The following is a 16823-nucleotide window of genomic DNA, read 5'->3' on the forward strand; positions in this document are numbered from 1 at the left end:
ATTCAATCTTGCAACCTTTCAGTTGCGAGTCCTCTGCTCTAACCACTAGGCTACCTGCTGCCCCACTAGGATACATGCCCCATTATGGGGTATTGTGTGTAGGCCAGTGACAAAACATCTCAATTTATTCTGTAACACAACAAAATGTGGTAAAAGGCAAGAGGTGTGAATAACTTCTGAAGGCTCTGTATGGCATTTGACCAGAACCCAGATTTCCCATAGATAGAGAGGCAGTCAGACCACAGATTTCCCACAGATAGAGAGGCAGTCAGACCACAGATTTCCCACAGATAGAGGCAGTCAGAACACATATTTCCCACAGATGGAGGCAGTCAGAACACAGATTTCCCACAGATGGAGGCAGTCATACCACAGATTTCCCACAGATGGAGGCAGTCAGAACACAGATTTCCCACAGATGGAGGCAGTCATACCACAGATTTCCCACAGTTAGAGGCAGTCAGAACACAGATTTCCCACAGATGGAGGCAGTCAGAACACAGATTTCCCACAGATAGAGGCAGTCAGAACACAGATTTCCCACAGATAGAGGCAGTCAGAACACAGATTTCCCACAGATGGAGGGAGTCATACCACAGATTTCCCACAGATGGAGGCAGTCAGAACACAGATTCCCCACAGATAGAGAGGCAGTCATACCACAGATTTCCCACAGATAGAGGGGCAGTCAGAACACAGATTTCCCACATATAGAGGCAGTCAGAACACAGATTTCCCACAGATAGAGGGGCAGTCAGAACACAGATTTCCCACAGATAGAGGGACAGTCAGAACACAGATTTCCCACAGATAGAGGCAGTCAGAATGCAGATTTCCCACAGATAGAGAGGCAGTCAGAACACAGATTTCCCACAGATAGAAGCAGTCAGAACACAGATTTCCCACAGATAGAGGCAGTCAGAACACAGATTTCCCACAGATAGAGAGGCAGTCATACCACAGATTTCCCACAGATAGAGGCAGTCAGAACACAGATTTCCCACAGATAGAGGCAGTCAGACCACAGATTTCCCACAGATAGAGGCAGTCAGAACACAGATTTCCCACAGGTAGAGAGGCAGTCAGACCACAGATTTCCCACAGATAGAGAGGCAGTCAGACCACAGATTTCCCACAGATAGAGGCAGTCAGACCACAGATTTCCCACAGATAGAGAGTCAGTCAGAATCCAGAGGAGTTTCTCTCATTCCAGTCCTTTTAACACTACACACATTTAGAGCTGACTGTGTATGAGTCCCAAATGGTTCCCTATTTACTAGTGTCTGTAGTTCGTTACTTTCAGCCAGACTCCTGAGGGCCCTGGTCAACGAAAGTGCACTATAGAGAATAGGTTGCCATTCGGGACTGAGCTGGTTTTATCAGATGCCCAGCGGTTGATTGCCGTGCAGGAGATCGTAAATTACCCTTTTGCAAAAGTGTCCAACATTTAATGGCAATTACTTCTCACATAATCAAATGCAGCTGCACTTGAAGAGAGTCTATGTTCTCCCCACCTTTATTTAACCAGGTAACCAATAATGACATAGCGCCCCCATAGGTTGAAGAGGTTAACCAGGTAGGCCAGTTGAGTTCTCATTTACAACTGCGACCTGGCCAATATAAAGCAAAGCAGTTCGACACAAACAACAACTCAAGAGTTACACACGGAGTAACACAATAAACAAGTCAGTGAAACAGTAGAAAAAAGAAAGTCGATATACAGTGTGTGCAAAAGGCATGAGGAGGCTATAAATAGGCCATAGGAGCGAATGATTACAATTTAGCAGATTAACAGAGTGATAAATGACTCGGATGAGGATGTTCAAGTAGAGATACTGGTGTGAAAAAGAGCAGAAAAGTAAATGAAATAAAAACAGTATGGGGATGAGGTAGGTAGATTGGGAGGGCTATTTACCGATGGACTATGTACAGCTGCAGCGATCAGTTAGCTGCTCAAAAAGTTGATGTTTAAAGATGGTGAGGGGAAAAAAAGTCTCCAACTCCAGCGATTTTTGCAATTCATTCCAGTCACTGGCAGCAGAGAACTGGAAGGAAAGGCGACCAAATGTGGTGGTGGCTTTAGGGATGACCAGTGAGATATACCTGCTGGAACGAGTGCTACGGGTGGGTGTTGCTATGGTGACCAGTGAGCTGAGATAAGGCAGAGCTTTACCTAGCATAGACTTATAGATGACCTGGAGCCAGTGGGTCTGGTGACAAATATGTAGCGAGGGCCAGCCATCTAGAGCATTCAGGTCGCAGTGGTGGGTGGTATAAGGGGCTTTGGTGACAAAACGGATGGCACTGTGATAAGACTGCATCCAGTTTGCTGAGTAGAGTATTGGAAGCTATTTTGTAGATGACATCGCCGAAGTCGAGGATCGGTAGGATAGTCAGTTTTACTAGGGTAAGTTTTGCGGCGTGAGTGAAGGAGGCTTTGTTTTGCGAAATAGAAAGCCGACTCTAGATTTGATTTTGGATTGGAGATGTTTGATATGAGTCTGGAAGGAGAGTTTACAGGCTAGCCAGACACCTTGGTATTTATAGTTGTCCACATATTCTAGGTCAGAACCGTCCAGGGTGGTGATGCTAGTCGGGCGGGCGGGTGCGGTCAGCGAACAGTTGAAAAGCATGAATTTGGTTTTACTAGCGTTTAAGAGCAGTTGGAGGCCACGGAAGGAGTGTTGTATGGCATTGAAGCTCATTTGGAGATTAGTTAGTGTCCAAGGAAGGGCTGAAGTATACAGAGTGGTGTCGTCTGCGTAGAGGTGAATCCGGGAATGGCCCGCAGCAAGAGTGACATCATTTATATATACAGAGAAAAGAGTCGGCCCGAGAATTGAACCCTGTGGAACCCCCATAGAGACTGCCAGAGGTCCGGACAACAGGTCCTCTGATTTGACACACTGAACTCTGTCTGCAAAGTAGTTGGTGAACCAGGCGAGGCAGTCATTAGAGAAACCAAGGCTGTTGAGTCTGCCGGTAAGAATACGGTGATTGACAGAGTCGAAAGCCTTGGCCAGGTTGATGAAGACGGCTGCACAGTACTGTCTTTTATTGATGGAGGTTAATGTTATCGTTTAGTACCTTGGGCGTGGCTGAGGTGCACCCGTGACCGGCTAGGAAGCCAGATTGCACAGCGGAGAAGGTACGGTTGGATTCGAAATGGTCAGTGATCTGTTGATTAACTTGGCTTTTGAAGACTTTAGATAGGCAGGGCAGGATGGATATAGGTCTGTAACAGTTTGTGTCTAGGGTGTCACCCCCTTTGAAGAGGGGGATGACTGCGGCAGCTTTCCAATCTTTAGGGATCTCGGACGATGCGAAAGAGAGGTTGAACAGGCTGGTAATAGGGGTTGCAACAATGGCGGCGGATATTTTTAGAAAAAGAGGGTCCAGATTGTCTAGCCCAGCTGATCTGTACTGGTCCAGGTTTTGCAGCTCTTTCAGAACATCTGCTATCTGGATTTGGGTGAAGGAGAAGCTGGGGAGTCTTGGGCAAGTAGCTGTGGGGTGTGCAGAGCTGTTGACTGGGGTTGGGGTAGCCAGGAGGAAAGCATGGCCAGCCGTTGAGAAATGCTTGTTGAAATTCTTGATTATCGTGGATTTATCGGTGGTGACAGTGTTTCCTAGCCTCAGTGCAGTGGGCAGCTGGGAGGAGGTGCTCTTATTCTCCATGGACTTTAGTGTCCCAGACCTTTTTGGAGTTAGAGGTGATGATTTCTGTTAGGAAAGCAAAGGCTTTTAGAAACTGACTGTGTATTGGTTCCTTACTTCCCCGAAAAGTTGCATATCACGGGGGCTATTCGAATCTAATGCAGTCTGCCACAGGATGTTTTTGTGCTGGTCGAGGGCAGTCAGGTCTGGAGTGAACCAAGGGCTATATCTGTTCTTAGTTCTGCATTTTTTGAATGGAGCATGCTTATCTAGGATGGTGACGAAATTACTTTTAAAGAATGACCAGGCATCCTCTACTGACGAGATGAGATCAATATCCTTCCAGGATACTCGGTCCAGGTCGATTAGAAATGCTTGCTCGCAGAAGTGTTTTAGGGAGCGTTTGACAGTGATGAAGTGTGGTCGTTTGACCGCGGGCCCATATCGGATACAGGCAATGAGGCAGTGATCGCTGAGATCCTGATTGAAAACAGTGGAGGTGTATTTGGAGAGCAAGTTGGTCAGGATAATGTCTATGAGGGTGCCCATGTTTACGGATTTAGGGTTGTACTCTCTGTGTCTCTGTGTGTCTCTCTGTGTGTCTCTCTGTGTGTCTCTGTGCGTCTCTGTGTGTCTCTCTGTGTGTCTCTGTGTGTTTCGGTGTCTCTGTGTGTTTCTGTGTCTCTGTGTGTCTCCGGGTGTCTCCGCATGTCTCTGTGTATCCATGGTGAATACACTGGTAACCCTTTCCTCTCAATCTGTAGAGCCCCAGAATGTCTGTCTGTCTGTCTGTCTGTCTGTCTGTCTGTCTGTCTGTCTGTCTGTCTGTCTGTCTGTCTGTCTGTCTGTCTGTCTGTCTGTCTGTGTCTCCATCCGTCCGTCCGTCACGGACTCACACCAGCTTGTGAAATAGTTTCTAGCTTTACTATCGTGCTCTGTGGGAGCTTTGTGGGAAAGGAAGCAATGGTCAAACAAGTGCTTTTAGAGGTCTTAAAACAGTCTCTCAACTCCCCTCCCCATTCTCCCCTTCTCTCCTCTCTTCCATATCTCTCAACTCCCCTCCCCATTCTCCCCTTCTCTCCTCTCTCCCAACTCCCCTCCACATTCTCCCCTTCTCTCCTCTCTCCCAAGTCTCTCAACTCCCCTCCACATTCTCCCCTTCTCTCCTCTCTCCCAAGTCTCTCAACCCCCTCCCCATTCTCCCCTTCTCTCCTCTCTCCCAAGTCTCTCAACTCCCTCCCCATTCTCCCCTTCTCTCCTCTCTCCCAAGTCTCTCAACCCCCTCCCCATTCTCCCCTTTTCTCCTCTCTCTCAACTCCTCCCCATTCTCCCTTCTCTCCTCTCTCCCAAGTCTCTCAACTCCCCTCCCCATTCTCCCCTTCTCTCCCAAGTCTCTCAACTCCCTCCCCATTCTCCCCTTCTCTCCTCTCTCCCAAGTCTCTCAACTCCCCTCCCCATTCTCCCCTCCTCTCCTCTCTCCCAAGTCTCTCAACTCCCCTCCCCATTCTCCCCTCCTCTCCTCTCTCCCAAGTCTCTCAACCCCAGACCCTGGAGGCCAACTCTAATTGGTTAGATCTTTAGTGGACCTACTAGATGGGATATTTGAGCCTTTTAGTGTCTTCGCTTCTCTAATGGAGACTGCTTTATAACACAGTTTGGTTGGATGGATCCTCTGAGTGATTCTCCTCACCTGTCTCTTGTGTCCATTCTTAAACCATGAGACATATTTGTTATTATTATTATGTTATGTGCTTTTAATATATTCTCCCTCTTGTCTCTCACCTTTAGTCTAAAGCCATGCGAGAGCGCTGGCTCCTACAAGACACGACCCCTGGAACTAACGACGAAGACGATGGACGAAGACAACAGCTGGAGAAAGACGAAGAGCAGGGGAAGAGACTGGAGGACACTATTCACAGGTACACACAAAGGAGCAAACTGACTGGGGGGACACTATTCACAGGTACACACATACACAGGAACTGACAGGGGGACACTATTCACAGGTACACACATACACAGGAACTGACTGTTGCTGGACACTATTGACAGTTGCACTCATACATGCAGTGTTGATTTTGTTCTGTTTTTGGAGAAGTTTAGATCAAATGTAATATCCTGTAGTCCTGTAGTCCTCTATTCTAGCTGTCATGTAGATGTATCTGAACACAGAAACATCCGTTCTGATCCTGAGAACTGAGCAGTGTTTCCAGCACAGCCAGAAGAGGACTGGCCACCCCTCAGAGCCTGGTTCCTCTCTAGGTTTCTTCCTAGGTTCCTGCTTTGCTAGGGAGTTTTTACTAGCCACCATGCTTCTACACCTGCATTGCTTGCTGTTTGGGGCTGGGTTTCTGTACAGCACTTTGAGATATCAGCTGATGTAAGAAGGGCTTTATAAATACATTTGATTTGATTTGAGTTTAGCTTCTAATTTCCACATCTTCAAGGACCTAATGGTCTCTCTCTCTCTTCCTCTCTCGTGCTCTCTCATTGTGTGTGTGTGTGTGTGTGTGTGTGTGTGTGTGTGTGTGTGTGTGTGTGTGTGTGGGGTGTGTGGTCTCTGTTGGTCTGTTCAGCTCATCAGTCAGTTTCTTCTTCCAACTTCAAAACAAATGGATATCTGAGGTCAGTTTCTTTCTTACCAGCGATCAGAGCCCTTTCATAAACCCACGTCAGGGTCGTGTTCACTGGGAATGAAACGGAAGAAAACAGGCTTGTTTTCTTATTCCGTTGCATTAAAATGTCCTACTGTGATCCAGCAGTATGAGAGGAGTTAGCCTCTAGCCATACGGACAATAGGAAGACAGATCTGGGACCAGGACACTGGGAAAACAGATCTGGGACCAGGACAATAAGGAGACAGATCTAGGACCAGGACAATAGGAAAACAGATCTGGGACCAGGACAATGGGGAGACAGATCTGGGACCAGGACAATAGGAAAACAGATCTGGGACCAGGACAATGGGGAAAACAGATCTGGGACCAGGGCAATAGGGAGACAGATCTGGGACCAGGACAATAGGGAGACAGATCTGGGACCAGGACAATGTGTGGAAGGTAGAGATGTGTGGAAGGTAGAGATGTGTGGAAGGTAGAGATGTGTGGCAAGGAGAGATTAGAGGAAGGTAGAGATGTGTGGAAGGTAGAGATGTGTGGAAGGTAGAGATGTGTGGAAATGAGAGATTAGAGGAAGGTAGAGATGTGTGGAAGGTAGAGATGTGTGGAAGGTAGAGATGTGTGGAAGCGAGAGATGTGAGGAAGGTACAGATGTCTGGAAGGTAGAGATGTGTGGAAGGTAGAGATGTGTGGAAAGGAGAGATTAGAGGAAGGTAGAGATGTGTGGAAGGTAGAGATGTGTGGAAGGGAGAGATTAGAGGAAGGTAGAGATGTGTGGAAGGGAGAGATGTGAGGAAGGTACAGATGTCTGGAAGGTAGAGATGTGTGGAAGGTAGAGATGTGTGGAAAGGAGAGATTAGAGGAAGGTAGAGATGTGTGGAAGGGAGAGATTAGAGGAAGGTACAGATGTCTGGAAGGTAGAGATGTGTGGAAGGGAGAGATGTGTGGAAGGTAGAGATGTGTGGAAGGTAGAGATGTGTGGAAAGGAGAGATTAGAGGAAGGTAGAGATGTGTGGAAGGGAGAGATTAGAGGAAGGTAGATATGTGAGGAAGGTAGAGATGTGGGGAAAGGAGAGATTAGAGGAAGGTAGAGATGTGTGGAAGGTAGAGATGTGTGGAAGGTAGAGATGTGTGGAAGGGAGAGATGTGTGGAAGGTAGAGATGTGTGGAAAGTTGAGATGTGTGGAAGGTAGAGATTAGAGGAAGTTAGATATGTGTGGAAAGTAGAGATGTGTGGAAGGTAGAGATGTGTGGAAGGGAGAGATTAGAGGAAGGTAGAGATGTGTGGAAGGGAGAGATGTGAGGAAGGTAGAGATGTGTGGAAGGTAGAGATGTGTGGAAGTTAGAGATGTGTGGAAGGTAGAGATGTGTGGAAGGTAGAGATGTGTGGAAGTGAGAGATGTGTGGAAGTTAGAGGTGTGTGGAAGGTAGAGATGTGAGGAAGGTACAGATGTCTGGAAGGGAGAGATGTCTGGAAGGTAGAGATGTCTGAGGAAGGTAGAGATGTGTGGAAAGTAGAGATGTGTGGAAGGTAGAGATGTGTGGAAGGGAGGATGTGTGGAAGGGAGAGATGTCTGGAAGGTAGAGATGTGTGGAAGGTAGAGATGTCTGGAAGGTAGAGATGTGTGGAAGGTAGAGATGTCTGGAAAGTAGAGATGTTTGAGGAAGGTAGAGATGTCTGGAAGGTAGAGATGTCTGAGGAAGGTAGAGATGTGTGGAAGGTAGAGATGTTTGGAAAGTAGAGATGTCTGAGGAAGGTAGAGATGTGAGGAAGGTAGAGATGTCTGGAAGGTAGAGATGTCTGAGGAAGGGAGAGATGTGTGGAAGGGAGGATGTGTGGAAGGTAAAGATGTGTGGAAGGGAGAGATGTGAGGAAGGTAGAGGTGTGTGGAAGGTAGAGATGTCTGAGGAAGGTAGAGATGTGAGGAAGGTAGAGATGTCTGGAAGGTAGAGATGTCTGAGGAAGGGAGAGATGTGTGGAAGGGAGGATGTGTGGAAGGTAAAGATGTGAGGAAGTTAGAGGTGTGTGGAAGGTAGAGATGTGAGGAAGGTAGAGATGTGTGGAAGGTAGAGATGTGTGGAAGGTAGAGATGTTTGGAAAGTAGAGATGTGTGAGGAAGGTAGAGATGTGTGGAAGGGAGAGATGTGTGGAAGGTAGAGATGTGAGGAAGGTAGAGGTGTGTGGAAGGTAGAGATGTGAGGAAGGTAGAGATGTGTGGAAGGTAGAGATGTGTGGAAGGTAGAGATGTGTGGAAGGGAGAGATGTGTGGAAGGTAGAGATGTGTGGAAGGTAGAGATGTGAGGAAGGTAGAGATGTGTGGAAGATAGAGATGTCTGGAAGGGAGACATGTGAGGAAGGTAGAGATGTGTGGACCACAACATAAGCATACAATATACAGGATCAGTTCCAGCACCATATTAGCAATGTACAGGGATACTGTAGTGATGGACGTAGATATGTATAGGGGTAAGGGGACAGGGATACTGTAGTGATGGACGTAGATATGTATAGGGGTAAGGGGACAGGGAGGTAGATATGTATAGGGGTAAGGGGACAGGGATACTGGAGTGATGGAGGTAGATATGTATAGGGGTAAGGGGACAGGGAGGTAGATATGTATAGGGGTAAGGGGACAGGGATACTGGAGTGATGGAGGTAGATATGTATAGGGGTAAGGGGACAGGGATACTGTAGTGATGGAGGTAGATATGTATAGGGGGAAGGTAACTAGGCAACAGGATATATGATAAACAGAGTAATAGCAGCGTATGATAATTGTGTTTGTAGAGTCAATTTAAATGTTATGTCTGTGTGAGCAAATTGTGTGTGTGTGTGTGTGTGTGTGTGTGTGTGTGTGTGTGTGTGTGTGTGTGTGTGTACACACACTTTCCCGAAAGAAAGATAGGATCTCACTACAATACATTTTAATGGAAAGTTACCAAAAATAGACAAGATCTTGCTACCATGGAAAGGTAAATACCTGACTATTTGTGAAAATACCTGACTATTTGTGGAAAAAATCCCCCTGATTAACTCTTTGGTCAGGTTCCAGGTTCCCTATTTGCTTATGGCCGTCCTTCACCTAACGACTTGTTTTTAACATTTTATGAGCAAAAAAAAAATTCACTTTATTTTGAACGGCAAGCCAGACTAAATTAAACCGGCCTATTTATATAATGAGTTTGGAGGGCAGAAATGATTAAATATTAAAGCATTAGACCTCTCACTAAAGGCTTCAGTCATACAAACGTTATACTTAACTAAATCCAAACTGGTTCTCTAGCAGATCAGTAAGAATGTCTCACCCCATGTTCAAGAATGGCCTTTTTTATTCAGATTACAACCTCTCCTCTATTCAGATTACAACCTCTCCCTTTATTCAGATTACAACCTCTCCTTTTATTCAGATTACAACCTCTCCCTTTATTCAGATTACAACCTCTCCCTGTATTCAGATTACAACCTCTCTTCTATTCAGATTACAACCTCTCACTGTATTCAGATTACAACCTCTCCCTTTATTCAGATTACAACCTCTCACTGTATTCAGATTACAACCTCTCCCTGTATTCAGATTACAACCTCTCCTTTATTCAGATTACAACCTCTCACTGTATTCAGATTACAACCTCTCACTGTATTCAGATTACAACCTCTCACTGTATTCAGATTACAACCTCTCCTTTATGCAGATTACAACCTATCACTTTATTCAGATTGCAACCTCTCACTTTATTCAGATTACAACCTCTCCTTTATTCAGATTACAACCTCTCCTTTATGCAGATTGCAACCTCTCACTTTATTCAGATTACAACCTCTCACTTTCGGTTATTTGAAAATGAAATAATCTCCAAAATATCGCCAAATTTAAAAGAACCCATAGAAAGCTGGTTGCAATTTCAATTTAATCCACCCGAAAAGACAGAACAAATAATACAACACATTTTATGATAAAACTCAAATATACTAATTGCAACAACAAAAAAACATTATTTTAGAACAAGACAAAATGGTAATGATATCATAAACAGGACTGGTGGAATTATTTCTATGGGAAATACAATACAGGGCATTCAGAAAGTATTCAGACCCCTTGTCTTTAATCACCGTTTTGTTACATTGCAGCCTTATTCTAAAATGGATTCAATTAATGTTTTCCTCATTAATCTACACAATACCATAATGACATCACAATACCATAATGACATCACAATACCCCATAATGACATCACAATACCCCATAGTGTCAAAGCGAAAACAGGCTTTTAGACATTTTAGTAAATGTATTAAAAGTAAAAAACTGAAATACCTTATTTACGTATTCAGACACTTTGCTATGAGAATCTAAATTAAGCTCAGGTGCATCATGTTTCCATTGATCTTCCTTGAGATGTTTCTAGAACTTGATTGGAGTCCACCTGTGGTAAATTCAATTGATTGGACATGATTTGGAAAGGCACACACCTGTCTATATAAGGTCCCACAGTTGACAGGTGCATGTCAGAGCAAAAACCAAGCCATGAGGTCGAAGGAATTGTCAATAGCGCTCCGAGACAGGATTGTGTTGAGGCACAGATCTAGGGAAGAGTACCAACACATTTCTGCAGCATTGAAGGTCCCCAAAAACATTGGACCTTAAATGGAAGGTTGGAACCACCTAGACTCTTCCTGTAGCCGGCAGCCTGGCCAAAATGAGCAATTGGGGGAGAAGGGACTAAATAAGGAAAGTGACAAAGAACCTAATGGTCACTTTGAAAGAGCTCCAGAGTTCATCTGTGGAGATGGGAGAACCTTCCAGAAGGACAACCATCTCTACAGCACTCTACCAATCAGGTCTTTATGGTAGAGTGGAAAGACGGAAGCCACTCCTCAGTAAAAGGCACATGACAGCACACTTGGTGTTTGCCGCAAGGCACACCAAGGACTCTCGAACCTTGATGAAAAAGATTCTCTGGTTGATGAAACCAATTTTGTTACAGCTGTATCCTCAGTGTTCTGGATGTATCCTCAGTGTTCTAGCTATATCCTCAGTGTTCTAGATGTATCCTCAGTGTTCTAGATGTATCCTCAGTGTTCTAGCTATATATTCAGTGTTCTAGCTGTATCCTCAGTGTTCTAGCTATATCCTCAGTGTTCTAGCTATATCCTCAGTGTTCTAGATGTATCCTCAGTGTTCTAGCTATATCCTCAGTGTTCTGGATGTATCCTCAGTGTTCTAGCTGTATCCTCAGTGTTCCAGCTGTATCCTCAGTGTTCTAGCTCTATCCTCAGTGTTCTAGATGTATCCTCAGTGTTGTTCTAGCTATATCCTCAGTGTTCTAGCTGTATCCTCAGTGTTCTAGCTGTATCCTCAGTGTTCTAGCTATATCCTCAGTGTTCTAGCTATATCCTCAGTGTTCTAGCTATATCCTCAGTGTTCTAGATGTATCCTCAGTGTTCTAGCTATATCCTCAGTGTTCTAGATGTATCCTCAGTGTTCTAGCTGTATCCTCAGTGTTCTAGCTGTATCCTCTGTGTTCTAGATGTATCCTCGGTGTTCTAGATGTATCCTCAGTGTTCCAGCTATATCCTCACACTGTTCTAGCTGTATCCTCAGTGTTCTAGCTATATCCTCAGTGTTCTAGATGTATCCTCAGTGTTTTAGCTATATCCTCAGTGTTCTAGATGTATCCTCAGTGTTCTAGCTATGTCCTCAGTGTTCTAGATATATCGTCAGTGTTCTAGAAGTATAAGTATCCTCAGTGTTCCAGCTGTATCCTCAGTGTTCCAGCTGTATCCACAGTGTTCCAGCTATATCCTCAGTGTTCTAGCTGTATCCTCAGTGTTCTAGATGTATCCTCAGTGTTCTAGCTGTATCCTCAGTGTTCTAGCTGTATCCTCAGTGTTCTAGCTATATCCTCAGTGTTCAGCTGTATCCTCAGTGTTCCAGCTATATCCTCAGTGTTCTAGCTGTATCCTCAGTGTTCTAGCTATATCCTCAGTGTTCTAGATGTATCCTCAGTGTTCTAGCTCTATCCTCAGTGTTCTAGATGTATCCTCGGTGTTGTTCTAGCTGTATCCTCAGTGTTCTAGCTGTATCCTCAGTGTTCTAGAAGTATCCTCAGTGTTCCAGCTGTATCCTCAGTGTTCCAGCTATATCCTCAGTGTTCTAGATATATCCTCAGTGTTCTAGATTTATCCTCAGTGTTCTAGCTATATCCTCAGTGTTCTAGATGTATCCTCAGTGTTCTAGATGTATCCTCAGTGTTCTAGATGTATCCTCAGTGTTCTAGCTATATCCTCAGTGTTCTAGATGTATCCTCAGTGTTCTAGCTATATCCTCAGTGTTCTAGATGTATCCTCAGTGTTCTAGCTGTATCCTCAGTGTTCCAGCTGTATCCTCAGTGTTCTAGCTCTATCCTCAGTGTTCTAGATGTATCCTCGGTGTTGTTCTAGCTGTATCCTCAGTGTTCTAGCTCTATCCTCAGTGTTCTAGAAGTATCCTCAGTGTTCCAGCTGTATCCTCAGTGTTCCAGCTATATCCTCAGTGTTCTAGCTGTATCCTCAGTGTTCTAGATGTATCCTCAGTGTTCTAGCTGTATCCTCAGTGTTCCAGCTGTATCCTCAGTGTTCTAGCTGTATCCTCAGTGTTCTAGCTATATCCTCAGTGTTCTAGCTATATCCTCAGTGTTCTAGATGTATCCTCAGTGTTCTAGCTATATCCACAGTGTTTCAGATGTATCCTCAGTGTTCTAGCTGTATCCTCAGTGTTCTAGCTATATCCTCAGTGTTCTAGATGTATCCTCAGTGTTCTAGCTGTATCCTCAGTGTTCTAGCTGTATCCTCTGTGTTCTAGCTGTATCCTCTGTGTTCTAGATGTATCCTCGGTGTTCTAGATGTATCCTCAGTGTTCCAGCTATATCCTCAGTGTTCTAGCTGTATCCTCAGTGTTCTAGCTATATCCTCAGTGTTCTAGATGTATCCTCAGTGTTCTAGCTGTATCCTCAGTGTTCTAGATGTATCCTCAGTATTCTAGCTATATCCTCAGTGTTCTAGATGTATCCTCAGTGTTCTATATGTATCCTCAGTGTTCTAGCTGTATCCTCAGTATTCTAGCTATATCCTCAGTGTTCTAGATGTATCCTCAGTGTTCTAGCTGTATCCTCAGTGTTATATCTGTATCCTCAGTGTTCTAGCTATATCCTCAGTGTTCTAGCTATATCCTCAGTGTTCTAGCTGTATCCTCAGTGTTCTAGATGTATCCTCAGTGTTCTAGATGTATCCTCAGTGTTCTAGCTGTATCCTCAGTGTTCCAGCTGTATCCTCAGTGTTCTAGCTCTATCCTCAGTGTTCTAGATGTATCATCGGTGTTGTTCTAGCTGTATCCTCAGTGTTCTAGCTCTATCCTCAGTGTTCCAGCTGTATCCTCTGTGTTCTAGATGTATCCTCGGTGTTCTAGATGTATCCTCAGTGTCCCTGCTATATCCTCAGTGTTCTAGCTGTATCCTCAGTGTTCTAGCTATATCCTCAGTGTTCTAGATGTATCCTCAGTGTTTTAGCTATATCCTCAGTGTTCTAGATGTATCCTCAGTGTTCTAGCTATGTCCTCAGTGTTCTAGCTATATCGTCAGTGTTCTAGAAGTATCCTCAGTGTTCCTGCTGTATCCTCAGTGTTCCAGCTGTATCCTCAGTGTTCCAGCTATATCCTCAGTGTTATAGCTGTATAATCAGTGTTCTAGATGTATCCTCAGTGTTCTAGCTGTATCCTCAGTGTTCCTGCTGTATCCCCAGTGTTCTAGCTATATCCTCAGTGTTCTAGATGTATCCTCAGTGTTCTAGATGTATCCTCAGTGTTCTAGCTGTATCCTCAGTGTTCTAGCTGTATCCTCAGTGTTCTAGCTATATCCTCAGTGTTCTAGCTGTATCCTCAGTGTTCTAGCTATATCCTCAGTGTTCCAGCTATATCCTCAGTGTTCCAGCTGTATCCTCAGTGTTCCAGCTGTATCCTCAGTGTTCCAGCTATATCCTCAGTGTTCTAGCTGTATAATCAGTGTTCTAGATGTATCCTCAGTGTTCTAGCTGTATCCTCAGTGTTCCTGCTGTATCCTCAGTGTTCTAGCTATATCCTCAGTGTTCCAGCTGTATCCTCAGTGTTCCAGCTATATCCTCAGTGTTCTAGATGTATCCTCAGTGTTCAAATCAAATCAAATCAAATCAAATGTTTAGTGTTCAGCTCTATCCACATGTTTAGAGATGTTAATCCTCAGTGTTCTAGCTGAAATCCTTGTGTTCTAGTTCCTCAATGCAGTGATCCCCAGTGTTCAAGCTAATCCTCAACTAACAATTCTAAAACTACTGTCTTATATCCACAGTGTTCTAGGGGATAAAGAATATGTTCATAAGGATATCCTCAGTGGTTCTAGATGTATCCTCAGTGTTCTAGCTATATCCTCAGTGTTCTAGATGGTATCAGTGTTCAGTATATCATCAGTGAGATGTATCCTCAGTGTTCTAGCTGTATCCTCAAAGTATTCTATGTATCCTCAGTGTTCTAGCTATATCCTCAGTGTTCTAGTGTATCCTCAGTGTTCTAGCTTATCCTCATAAGGAGCTCTATCCTCAGTGTTCTAGATGTATCCGGTGTTGTTCAGCTGTTGTTCTAGCTGTATCCTCAGTGTTACGTATGCATATGAGTATGAATAATGTAGGGTCAGTGTTCTAGCTATATCCTCAGTGTTCTAGCATTGTTTAAAGTGTTCTAGTGATATCCTCAGTGTTACATCATTTCCCATCAATTCTCAGTGTTCATTATTAAAGTGGCTGGATGTATTGGGTATCCTCAGTTCAATGTATCCTCAGTGTTGTTAGCAGATATATCCTCAGTGTTCAATGTTCCTAGCTGTTTAACAGTCTGATATCCTTCAGTAGTATCCTCAGCTGTATTTCAGTGTTCAGCATATCCTCAGTGTTCTAGATGTATCCTGTGTGTTCAGCTGTATTCTAGTGTTCTAGCTGTACCTCGTATTCTGTTCTAGATGTATCCTCAGTGTTCTAGTGAATCCTCAGTGTTCTAGCAGTGTTCTAGTATCCTCAGTGGTCCTGATGTCTCTTGTTCTGATCCTCTGTGTTCTGGCCTATCCCTGTATGTATCCGGGTGTATCCTCAGTTCTTATCCTCAGTGAGCTGTATCCTCAGTGTTCCAGATAGTTTGCTCAGTGTTCTAGATGTATCCTCAGTGTTCTAGCTGTATCCTCAGTGTTCTAGCTCCTCAGTGAGCTATATCCTCAGTGTTCCTAGGCGGATCCTCAGTGTTCTAGCTATATCCTCAGTGTTCTAGGTGTATCCTCAGTGTTCTAGCTGTATCCTCTCTAGATGTTCTCAGTGCTGTATCCTCTGTAGCTATATCCTCAGTGTTAGCTGTATCCTCAGTGCTTCCTCAGTGTGACATCCTGTGTTCTAGCTGTATCCTCAGTGTTTGTCCTCCTGAAGCTCTATCCTCAGTGTTCTAGCTGTATCCTCAGTGTTCTAGCTGTATCCTCAGTGTTCTGTATCCTCAGCTAGCTGTATCCTCAGTGTTCTAGCTGTATCCCCAGTGTTCTATAGCTGTATCAGTGTTCTCAGTGTACCAATCCTCCGTGTTTAGCTGTCTGTGATGTGTATCCTCAGTGTTCAGTGTTCTAGCTATATCCTCAGTGTTCTAGCCCTATCCTCAGTGTTCTAGATGTATCCTCAGTGTTCTAGCTCATGTTGGAGTGTTTCAGCTGTTCTCAGTGTGTTCCCTCAGTGTTCTGTTATCCTCAGTGTTCTACAAGTGTTCATCTCCTCAGTGTTTAGCTTATCAGTGTTCAGTGTGAGGTATCCTAGTGTTCTAGTGTTCTAGATGTATCCTCAGTGTTTCAGCTGTATCCTCACCTCCTCCTCAGTGTTCTAGCCGTTCTCGTATCCTCAGTGTTCCAGCTATATCCACAGTGTTCCAGATGTATCCTCAGTGTTCAAGCCTACTCACTGTTCTAGCTGTATCCTCAATTCTAGCTGTATCCTCATATCCTCAGTGTTGCTATATCCTCAGTTCCAGCTGTATCCTCAGTGTTCTAGCTCTATCCTCAGTGTTCTAGATGTATCCAGGGTTCTTGTACAGCTTATATCCTCACATTCTAGAGGGCTCAGTGTTCTAGCTGTATCCTCTAGCTATATCCTCAGTGGTATCCTCAGTGTGTCCTGAGGATCCTCAGTGGGGAGGAGATGTTCCCTATATCCTGTTCCAGCCTATCCCTCTAGCTATACCTGGTGTTCTAGGCCCTCAGTGTTCTAGCTCAGTATCCTCAGTGTGCTATCCTCCAGTGTATATCCTCAGTGTTCTAGCTGTATCTCAGTGAGCTATATCCTCAGTGTTCTAGATGTATCCTCAGTGTTCTAGCTCTATCCTCAGTTTTCTATGTATCCTCAGTGTTCTAGATGTATCCTCAGTGTTCTAGCTATATCCTCAGTGTTCTAGATGTATCCTCAGTGTTCTAGCTATATCCTCAGTGTTCTAGATGTATCCTCAGTGTTCTAGCTGTATCCTC

The sequence above is a fragment of the Oncorhynchus nerka genome, linkage group LG4, assembly GCF_034236695.1.
Source record: "Oncorhynchus nerka isolate Pitt River linkage group LG4, Oner_Uvic_2.0, whole genome shotgun sequence".
In the NCBI taxonomy this organism is placed as follows: Eukaryota; Metazoa; Chordata; class Actinopteri; order Salmoniformes; family Salmonidae; genus Oncorhynchus; species Oncorhynchus nerka.